At 42.4% G+C, this 11,185-nt stretch overlaps 1 non-coding gene across 1 annotated transcript; it reads left to right on the top strand.

Moving 5' to 3' along the window:
• The first annotated feature begins 276 nt into the window (after positions 1-276).
• On the top strand, positions 277-441 carry LOC112607527. Its single transcript, XR_003115856.1, has one exon. It is a non-coding gene; the product is annotated as a U1 spliceosomal RNA (small nuclear RNA).
• Positions 442-11,185: the final 10,744 nt, after the last annotated feature.

Here is an 11,185-nt window from a genome sequence, read left to right as displayed (position 1 = left end):
ACTTCTCTAGTTCTTTTCATTGTGATGTTAGGGTGTCGATTTTAGATCTTTCCCACTTTCTTATGTGGGCATTTAGTGCTATAAATTTTCCTCTTAACACTGCATTAGCTGTGTTCCAGAGATTCTGCTATGTTGTCTGTTTGTTCTCATTGGTTTCAAAGAACTTACTTATTTTTGCCTTAATTTCTTTATATATCCAGCAGACATTCAGGTGCGGGTTGTTCAGTTTCCATGTAGTTGTGTGGTTTTGAGTGAGTTGCTTAATACTGAGTTCTAATACTTACCTGGCAGGGGAGATACCCATGATCACGAAGGTGGTTTTCCCAGGGCGAGGCTTATCCATTGCACTCCGGATGTGCTGACCCCTGCGATTTCCCCAAATGTGGGAAACTCGACTGCATAATTTGTGGTAGTGGGGGACTGCGTTCGCGCTTTCCCCTGAGAAAGAAAAAAAAAAATACTGAGTTCTAATTTTATTGTACTGTGGTCTGAGAGACTGTTTGTTATGATTTCCGTTCTTTTGCGTTTGCTGAGGAGTATTTTACTTTCAATTATGAGGTCGATTTTAGAATAAGTACGATGTGGTGCTGAGAAGAATGTATATTCTGTTGATTTGGGGTGGAGAGTTCTGTAGATGTCTATTTGGTCTGCTTGGTCCAGAGCTGAGTTCAAATCCTGAATATCCTTGTTAATTTTCTGTCTCATTGATCTGTCTAGTATTTATAGTGGTTGTAAATATCTCCCACTACTATTACATGGGAGTCTAAGTCTCTTTGTGGGTCTCTAAGAACTTTCTTTATGAATCTTGGTGCTCCTGTATTAGGTGTATATACATTTAGGATAGTTAGCTCTTCTCATTGCATTCACCTCTTTACCATTGTGTAATGTCCTTCTTTGTCTTTTCAAATCTTTGTTGGTTTAAAGTCTGTTTTATCAGAGAGCAAGATTGCAACTCCCGCCTTTTTTGCTTTCTATTTGCTTGGTAAATATTCCTCCATCCCTTTATTTTGAGTCTATGCGTGTCTTTGCATGTGAGATGGGTCTCCTAAATATAGCACACCAATGGGTCTTGGCTCTTTATCCAATTTGCCTGTCTGTTTCTTTTAATTGGGGGCATTTAGCCTATTTACATTTAAGGTTAATATTGTTATGTGTAAATTAGATTCTGTCATCATAATGCTAGCTGATTATTTTGCACATTAGTTGATGCAGTTTCTTCATAGTGTCACTGGTCTTTTTATTTTGGTATGTTTTTGCAATGGCCGGTACCAGTTTTTTCTTTCCATATTTAGTGCTTCCTTCAGGAGCTCTTGTAAGGCAGGCCTGGTGGTGACAAAATCCCTTAGCATTTGCTTGTTTGTAAAGGATTTTATTTCTTCCTCACTTATGAAGCTTAGTTAGTTGGATATGAAATTCTGGGCTGAAAATTCTTTTCTTTAAGAATGTTGAATATTGGCCCACACTCTCTTCTGGCTTGTGGGGTTTCTGCAGAGAGGTCTGCTGTTAGTCTGATGGGCTTCCCTTGTGTGTAACCTGACCTTTCTCTCCGGCTGCTTTTAACATTTTTTGCTTTGTTTCAACCTTGGTGAATCTGACGATTATGTACCTTGGGGTTGCTCTTCTCGAGGAGTATCTTAGTGTTGTTCCTGTATTTCCTGAATTTGAATGTTGACGTGTCTTGCTAGGTTGGGGAAGTACTCCTCTGTCATTTCAGGTATATCAATCAATTGTAGGTTTGGTCTTTTCACATAGTCCTATATTTCTTGAAGGTTTTATTTGTACCTTTTCATTCTTTTTCCTCTAAACTTGTCGTCACGCCTTATTTTCTTAAATTGATCTTAATCTCTGATATCCTTTCTTCTGCTTTATCGATTGAGCTATTGATACTTGTGTATGCTGCACAAAGTTCTCGTGCTGTATTTTTCATCTCCCTCAGGTCATTTATGTTCTTCTCCAAACTGGTTATTCTACTTGGTAATTCCTCTGTAACCTTTTATCAAGGTCTCAGCTTCCTTGCATTGGGTTAGAACATGTCCTTTAGCTCAGAGGAGTTTCTTGTTACCCACCTTCTGAAGCCTACTCCTGTCAATTCATCAAACTCATTCTCCATCCAGTTTTGTGCCCTTGCTGGAGAGGCATTGTGATCATTTGGAGGAGAAGAGGCATTCTGGTTTTTGTAATTTTCAGCATTTTTGTGCTGGTTTTTGCTTATCTTCATGGATTTATCTACCTTTGATCTTTGACGTGATGGCCTTTGCATGGGGTTTTTGTGTGGGTGTTTTTATTGTTGATGTTGATGTTATTGCTTTCTGTTTGTTAGTTTTTCTTCTAACAGGCAGGGCCCTCTTCTGCAGGTCTGCTGGAGTTTGCTGGAGGTCCACTCCAGACCCTGTTTGCCTGGGTATCACCAGCGGAGGCTGCAGAACAGCAAAGATTACTGCCTGCTCTTTCCTTTGGAAGCTTTGTCCCAGAGGGGGCACCTGTCAGATGCCAGCTGGAGCTCTCCTGTATGAGGTGTCTGTCCATTCCTGCTGGGAGGTGTCTCCCAGTCAGGAGGCACAGTGGTCGGGGGCCCATTTGAAGAGGCAGTTTGCCCCTTAGCAGAGCTCAAGCACTGTGCTGGGAGATCCGCTGCTCTCTTCAGAACCTGCAGGCAGGAAAGTTTAAGTCTGCTGAAGCTGCGTCCAGAGCCGCTCCTTCCCCTAGCTGCTCTGTCCCAGGGAGATGGGAGTTTCATCTATACACCCTGATTGGGGCTGCTGCTTTTCCTTCAGAAATGCCCTTCCCACTAAGGAGGAATCTAGGGAGGCAGTTTCTGGCCACAGCCATTTTGTCATGCTGCAGTGAGTTCCACCCAGTCCAAACTTCCCTCCAGCTTTCTTAATACTGTGAAGGGAAAACCGCCTACTCAAGCCTCAGTAATGGTGGATTCCCTCCTTCCACCAAGCTCGATTGTCCCAGGTTGACTTCAGACTGCTGTGCTGGCAGCAAGAATTCAAGCCAGTGGTTCTTAGCTTGCTGGGTTCCATGGGAATGCGACTCACTGAGCGAGACCACTTGGCTCCCTGGCTTCAGCCTCCTTTCCAGGGGAGTGAACAGTTCTGTCTTGCTGGGGTTCCATGTGCTACTGTAGTATGAAAGAAAACTCCTGCAGCTAGCTTGGTGTCTGTCCAAACAGTCACCCAGTTTTGTGTTTGAAACCCAGGGCTCTCGTGGTGTAGGCACATGAGGGAATCTCCTGGTCTGTAGGTTGCAAAAACCGTGAGATAAGTATAGTATCTGGGCCGGATAGCACAGTACCTCACAGTTTCCCTTGGCTAGGGGAGGGAGGTCCCTGGCCCCTTGCACTTTCTGGATGAGACGATGCCCCACCCTGCTTCTGCTCACCCTCTGTGGGCTGCATCCACTGTCTAACCAGTCCCAGTGAGTTGAACCAAGTACCTCAGTTGGAAATGCAGAAATCACCCATGTTCTGCATTGATCTCACTGGGAGCTGCAGACCAGAGCTGTTCCTATTTGACCATCTTGCCAGATCCCCCCTATTCTACATACAGTTAAAGAACATTTATTATCTGCCAGACACTGTGCTAGATGTTGGAATGCAATAAATTAAAGTCTCTGCATTGAACAGTTAGTAAGAGATGTATCTGAGTTTTGGAACCAGGTTTATTCTGGTTTAAAATTTTTTTCTTTTTAATAAAACAACACCATGATGCCTACCCTCCTTCAAGAGTTATTCTGGTTGCTACTTTATTTATGAAGTTCCTCCTGATTCCTTTTTTCTCCCTCCAAAATCAGATACAAAAGCACAATTAAAGTCTTGGTTCCTGGAAGTCTCTAGGGTTACAAAAGTGTAATTTTGGTATTCTCTCTGTCTCTTGGTCTCAAAATGGAAAATTTGGATGACCTCTTCAGGGGATGGCAAGGTATATTACTTATGAATTGTTATCTCACTTGAACTCCTTAGCAGAAATTGCTAAAAAATAATACCCTTTCCAAGTTTCAGCCTGGGAATCCTTCTCTCTGCTTCCTCTCTGGTCTATCATGAGCTTCTGTGAGAGACTTTTGAACCCCAAGGCTCTTCTCTAACACATAACGCAATGTGGGATTTTGAATGGGACGATCTGTTTGCATTTTGTTAGGGACAAGGTCTCGGGATCCTGTGAGCCAGGGCCTCCCTTGTTTGGGCTTTGGGTAACGAAACCCCATTATTCACCCCATAGCAGAATGAATAAACCACCATACAGATCTGGATCAATTCTTACCTCTTCCAGTTATTAGCTGTAGGACCTTGAATATGCAAGTTATTTAACCTCTCCAAGATTAAGCTTCTTTATTTCTAAAGAATCATAGTACTACTTTAATGAGATATTGTGAGATTAAATGACACAATGTGTGCAAAATGCACAAAGTCGGTGCTTGATAAAGAAAGATTCTTTTCTTTGTTGGTTGTGATGCCCTCTTGTCCCACTTTGAGCTATACCCTGTGTATTAGTCAGGGTTTTCCAGAGAAATCGAACCAATGAGATGTATATATATGTAGAAAAATACTTCTTATAAAGAATTGGCTCATGCAATTATGGAGGCTGACAAGCCCCAAGATCCGCAGTGGGCAAGCTAGAGACCCAGGAAAGGATAGTTTCAGTCTGAAGGCCAGTAGGCTTGAGAGCCAGGAAGAGCCGAGGTTTCAGTTGGAGTATGAAATCAGGAAAAATCCATTTGTCAGCTTGAAGGCCATCCATCAGCAGAAATTACCTCTTATTTGAGGGATGATCAAGTTTTTATTTTATTCAGGCCTCCAACTGGTTGGATGAGGGCCATTCGTATTATGGAAGACAGTCTGCTTTACTCAGTCTACTGGTTTAAATGTTAATTTCTTTTTCTTTCTTTCTTTCTTTTTTTTTTTTTTTTTGAGGCAGAGTCTCCATTTGTCACCTAGGCTAGAGTGCAATGGCGCCATCTCGGCTCACTGCAATTCTCCACCTCCTGGGTTCAAGCGACCCTCCCACCTCAGCCTCCTGAGTAGCTGGGACCACAGCATGCGTCACCATGCCTGGCTACTTTTTTTGCATTTTTAGTAGAGATGGGTTTCACCATGTTGGCCAGGCTGGCCTTGAACTGCTGACCTCAAGTGATCTGCCTGCCTAGGCCTCACAAATTCCTGGGATTACAGGTGTAACTCACTGCACCCAGCCTTAAATGTTAATTTATTCTGAAACACTCACAGACATACCCAGAATAACATTTGACCAAATATCTGGGCACCACATAGCCCAGTCAAGCTGATACATAAAATTAACAATCACACCCTGATTTAAGGGTATTGAGGATATGTTATCAGTTGCAATGGGGCCAGTTCCCACTGTTTTCTGATGAATATCAGGTCACAAAATCAAACTTGATATCCTTTACTTTATCTAGTACCTCTCCACAGAAGATGCACAGGCAGTATTTGTTGCGTGTAAATAAATGCAGTTATAAATTGGAAGATCAGGTCTTCTGTAAGCTGACAAGGACAGACGTGTGACTTCTCCAAGTGAGAAAATAGAGGCCGAAGCTGGGACATACACTCCTTGGTTCTCCAATCCCACACACAATGAGATGGGGCTGCTGTGACGTCATCTGACAATTCATATCCTGCTTTGACATCTCCAAGTATTGAGATCAGTGAATCCCACCCAGCCCTCACCCCTGTGCCTCTAGACTATTGCTCTGGACTCTCTGATGCTATGCCACCACCTCAAAAGCATGCCTGCTCTGCAGCCTTCTGCCTGGAGGCAGCTCATCCTCCTGTTTTCCTGAACCACAGAGCTTTATTGTCATCTGTACCCTGGAGTAAGTGGCAATTCAGGCTCCTCTAATTCTAAAATTAAAGCAAATTCCTGGCCCATTTTATATCTTTCAGGACTATAACTGAGTTGGAAATTGCAGTAAACATGTAAGTGCTGAGTGTTAGTAATAGTGGAAAGGGAGTGGACTTGAAGTCTGACCTAGGTTCAAGTCATAGCCACGCCATTAATTAGCTGTGTGATTCTGAGCAAGTTTCTTAACGTTTCCCTGCTTCGTGTCTTCATCTGAAGGTGGATATAATAGTTCTTACCTTGCAGGGTGGTTTTCAGGGTTAGGACGGGAGTCCACTCTTCTTCCTGTCCCTGTTTCTGAGTATTGAGCCACGTATGGACATGTGCTTTTCTTGGCTGGACCTGTTACTTACTGCTTCTTACTGGTAAGAAAACAAAATGCTGCTGGTATCACTGGCCTGAGAAGCCTGACTCTCTATCTTGAATTGCAGGTGGGTCCTTTTTTTTTTTTTTTTTTTTTTTGAGATAGAATCTCACTCTGTCGCCCAGGCTGGCATGCAGTGGCCAGATCTCAGCTCACTGCAAACTCTTCCTCCTAGGTTAAGTGATTTTCATGCCTCAGCCTCCTGAGTAGCTGCCATTACAGGTGCCTGCCACCATGCCTGTCTAATTTTTGTATTTTTAGTAGAGACGGGATTTTGCCATGTTGGCCAGGCTGATCTTGAATTCCTAACCTCAAATGATCCACCCACCTCAGCCTGCCAAAGTGCTAGAATTACAGGCATGAGCCACACCTGGCCAAGCACAGGTAGGTTCTGAATTTCAGTTTTCAAGAAGGTCCCTTTAGGGTCATGATCAGGAAGCATCCCTGAAATGCCCCTAAGTTTCTGTGAGGAAGAAATGCTTAAGAGGGTGTTTGGGAGGTACTGGATAGGCTGTCTGCTCTCCACTTGCTGGATCATCTACTTTGCTTTAGAATCTTGCTTCTTTAGGCATTTTGTAAGGCTGAATGGTGGTCCTCCAATGACATCCACACTTGAATCCTGTTCCTTTCCATGGCAAAAAGTGCTTTGTAGATGTAATTAAGGTTATAGAACTCAAGATGGAGAGATTATCTTGGATTATCTAGGTGGGCTTAATCTAATCTCTAGAGTCTTTAGAAGCGGAGAAATTTACCTGGTTAGAGTCAGAGAGAAGTGGTAGGGGAGGAAGCAAGAGAGATGAGGCAGAAAGAGAGGTCCTATAGGCGACAGCAAGCTTTCTAATTCTCAACCCCTGATTGAGAGCATCCATTCAGCACTGCAGGCATCTTTCAAGCAAAGGCAGAGAGAAGAAGAGGGAGAAAAAACATGCTGAGGGAAAACATGTTGAGAAAAGATAACCAGAGGGGGCTAAGACATGCATTCTCAGAGCACCCACCCCCTTCACCTACCTGCGACGAGGTGGAATAAATGCAGGAGTGAGGTAGAGGCAGAGATATCCTGGGAGGATGGAGCATCTATCCTGTCTTTTCCATGGAAATATAAATATCTTGGGGTGGCAAAGGCGGGGAATGGAAGAAGGTGTGGAGAAGGGCGGGGGCGGGGGCTCAACATTCTTCTCTAACACACATTAAAGAATTGTGTTTACATGTGGGTGTGTGGCTGGGGTGCTGCATTTCCTCCTCTTTTATGGAACATTTTTGTCTTAGTGCTTAGATTATTGGAGACTTTCAGCAGCACCTGTGCAGGAACAATGTCTAAGGCAGGAGGAAGGAAATGAGGATGATATTAAAGTGAAACAAAGCATGAAGTCCTTGAATATGAGGTCATCTGGTCCAACTTCCTATTGTATTTGCAAACTTCCTTGGCTCTGGGGTTGGGCATACATGTCAGACGAAGGGAATAAGATCACCCTATCTCTCCAGCCACAGTGGTTGAGACTTTGGGTAGTGCATCTGCCCCCTTTGGAACCAGTGAGATGCCATTGCAGGACTCCCACTAATACTGTGGGAGAAGTGTGTCGTTTTTCCCACTGGACTTATACAAATGAAGATGTAAGTCCAGAGCTGCTAAAGGTCACTCTGCCACCAAGAGGAGAGGGCTTGTTGAGAGTGAAACCCACATGGGGTGGACAGAGCAGGGGGATGGAGAAAAAATTGACCCTAGGAGTCTTGTTTACATGTTAGAGTTCTTCAGTCATACTCACCCATCAATGAGAATGCTTGATTGAGTTTGAGTTGAGTTTTCTATTTGCAATCAGAATATTCCTGATAGATATGGTTTCACTATGTAGACATAGGCAATGTGAGGACTAGAGTAGGGGAAGTGACATCTCCAATGTCACATGCATAACAAGTAGGATTTGTCGTCTCAGCCATTCGCTTCTATAGCACCTCAGAATCAGGAAACCAGCTACACTCGGAATACATAGAGTTTGCACCGATAGCTCTGTAATCTATGCAACTTGTTTCTGAATCCCCTCACAATTGGTTTTAAGGGCTGTTCCTGGTTGTCATATTCTCCTATTCTAGTACTTCTGGTAATAGCTGGAATTGAGTCAAACACTCTTACCATACAATTGAATTAACATGTTTAATTGACAGGGAACATAACATCATACACACACACACACACACACACACACACACAACATTTAATAAGTGATGCTTTACATCTGGAGAGAGGGCTACTTTTGTTTTTTTTTTTTTTTTTGGTACAGATGGGGTCTCACGCTATTGTCCAGACTGGTCTCAAACTCCTGGGCTCGAGTGACCCACCTACCTTGGCTTTCCAAAATGCTGGGATTATAGGTGTGAGCCATCATGCCTGGCTGAGATACTTTTAATCCAGAAGTCACCATTTTCCTGTTTTAAAGATATGTCCCTGAATGCTCCTCATGGTCAATGTTGGTCATTCATTTATTTGGTTTGCTTCTTCCCTTTCTGCACTCTAATGGTACCAAATCCTGAAAGTGGAGAGGATATTCTTTCTGCTGATTTGCTACCTCTTTGTACCCATGATATACATGCATTCACACAGGTGCTCGTATTGGGATCGGCTATGGAGACTTCTTTCTGAGAACCTTTAATTTATTCACTCATTCAATAATGATTGAACGTTCACTATGTGCCGCACACAAAGCTATGAACAACAAAGACGAATCTCAGCCCTCACGGACGGTCACAGTACATTCCACAGGGTCTGGAAGCTGTGTTATGTTTCTTGTAGCTTCTCTAGATTTACACAGCCTGTGGATTTACGTTGAGAATTCTTTGCTTGTTGTGTACAGGGTGAGGGTTGCTGGAAGGGAGGGAAACATCATTTCACTGGTGATAATCATCTTTCTGTTTTTAATCCTTCCCCCTGTTGGCTGGAGACTCATTTCCTGTTCCCCTTTGTTTCTCCCTTCCTGTTGATCCGCTAAAGACCTCTCTACCCACTGATTCCTCTGGCCCCTTTGTAGTGCATTCTAGTACCAAGTGTATCCTAGCAGACTTAATACGTGCTGAACAGTGTACTAAGTGCCTTACATGCACCATTCATTTAACCCTTACTACAACACTGTGAAGCTCTACAGTTGTGTCTCAGAAGTGCATTTTTCTAAGGTGAATTAACCTCAAATATTTATTTCAGTTTTATTCAATTTCACTCTATTAGTCTTTGAATTCTGAATGTTCAGAATTAGATTTGGTTAATATTTATCCCTGACTGCCTCTTATATGCCCGGTGCTTCAGTAATATGCAATAGACAGAGACAACATTAAGCCTAAGGTGTGTTCATACCACTGCTGACCTGGCCTGGCCACTTTGGGCATCAAAATGATGAGCATGATTGAAGTCTACACACTTCAACGATCTAACTTCAGAAATACCTACTGAGGAGAGCGGGACATCCGGTTTCTGAGTAGGAAGCTTCATAATGCCAGCAATGAAAGAGAAAATTAAACATGGGTGATGTTGAGAAAGGCAAGATTTTTGTTCAGAAGTGTGCCCCGTGCCACCCCATGGAAAAGGGAGGCAAGCACAACACTGGGACTAATCTCCATGGTCTCTTCATGTGAAAGACAGGTCAGGCTGTTGGATTCTCTTAACACAGACACCAATAAGAACAAAGGCATCACCTGGGGAGAGGATCCACTGATGAAATATTTGCAGAATCTCAAGAAGCACAAATTTGGAACAAAAGTGATCTTTGCCGGCATTAAGAAGGCAGAAAGAATACAGAAAGGGCAGACTTGATAGCTTATATATTAAAAAGCTACTAATGAGTAATAATTCACCACTGCCTTATTTATTACAAAACAGAAATGTCTCATGACTTTTTTATGTGTACCATAATTTAATATATTTCATACACCAGAATTCAGATCATGAATAACTGACAAAATATTTTCATTGGGCAGTCCTGATTTAAAACTAAGACTGTCTTGTGGTTAAATTAATATGTTTGTTTTTCTGAATATTGTTTGTTTTGTTTTTTTTTGAGATGGAATTTTGCTCTTGTTGCCCAGGCTGGAGTGCAATGGCGTGATCTTGGCTCACTGCAACCTCCGCCTCCTGGGTTTGAGTGATTCTCTTGCCTCAGTCTCCTGAGTAGCTGGGATTACAGGTGCCTGCCACCATGCCCAGCTAATTTTTATATTTTTAGTAGAGACAGGGTTTCACCATGTTGGCCAGGCTGGTCTCAAACTTTTAACCTTAAGTGATCTGCCTGCCTTGGCCTCCCAAAGTGCTGAGATTACAGATGTGAGCCACTGCTCCTGGCCTCATTTGTCTCTTAAAGGCAAGGGCTGAAGATAATATAGCAACGTCTGCTTTATATTTTTGGCCTTAACTATGCCAATCTAATTAGAATTCCCTGTACTTAAAATGGTTCCTTTTACTTATTGAAACGCATTTTCGTGTGGTTTATGTGTAATATCAAATAAAGATTATTTAACTCTTCTCACATTTCATAGATGATCTATAAAGTCAGATGTCTTTAAAATAGCAAGTTAAACTTCACTCTTGAATTCTTTACTAAGTCAGACTACGTTATCATTTAAGATTGTCTTTAAACAGCCATTCAGGAACATAAAACTGTAGAACTACGGTATATTTGTGATTGGGAATGGTGCTTTTGCCAACTGATAAGGATGAAAATAGAAGAGATATACACAAATTTAAAAATTATGTGTGATCATCAGACTTAAGATAATTAAAAACAAAATCACAGATCAAAAAAAAAAAAAAAAAAAAAAACAAAACAACAAAAAACCAAAAAACTTATTGAGAGCCAGATCAAGATGGAGTAGTAAGTTCAAGAACTGCCTCCACTGGAGAAACATACGCCTCCCGAATAAAGTAAAAAGAGAAAACGGAAGGTGATATAGTCAGGCCCAACTACAAGGCAAGCACTTTTGA

Source organism: Theropithecus gelada, chromosome 14 (genome assembly GCF_003255815.1).
Source record: "Theropithecus gelada isolate Dixy chromosome 14, Tgel_1.0, whole genome shotgun sequence".
NCBI classification, from domain to species: Eukaryota; Metazoa; Chordata; class Mammalia; order Primates; family Cercopithecidae; genus Theropithecus; species Theropithecus gelada.
The sequence above is the reverse complement of the archived record's forward strand: the minus strand, read 5'-3'. Positions and strand labels throughout refer to the sequence as shown.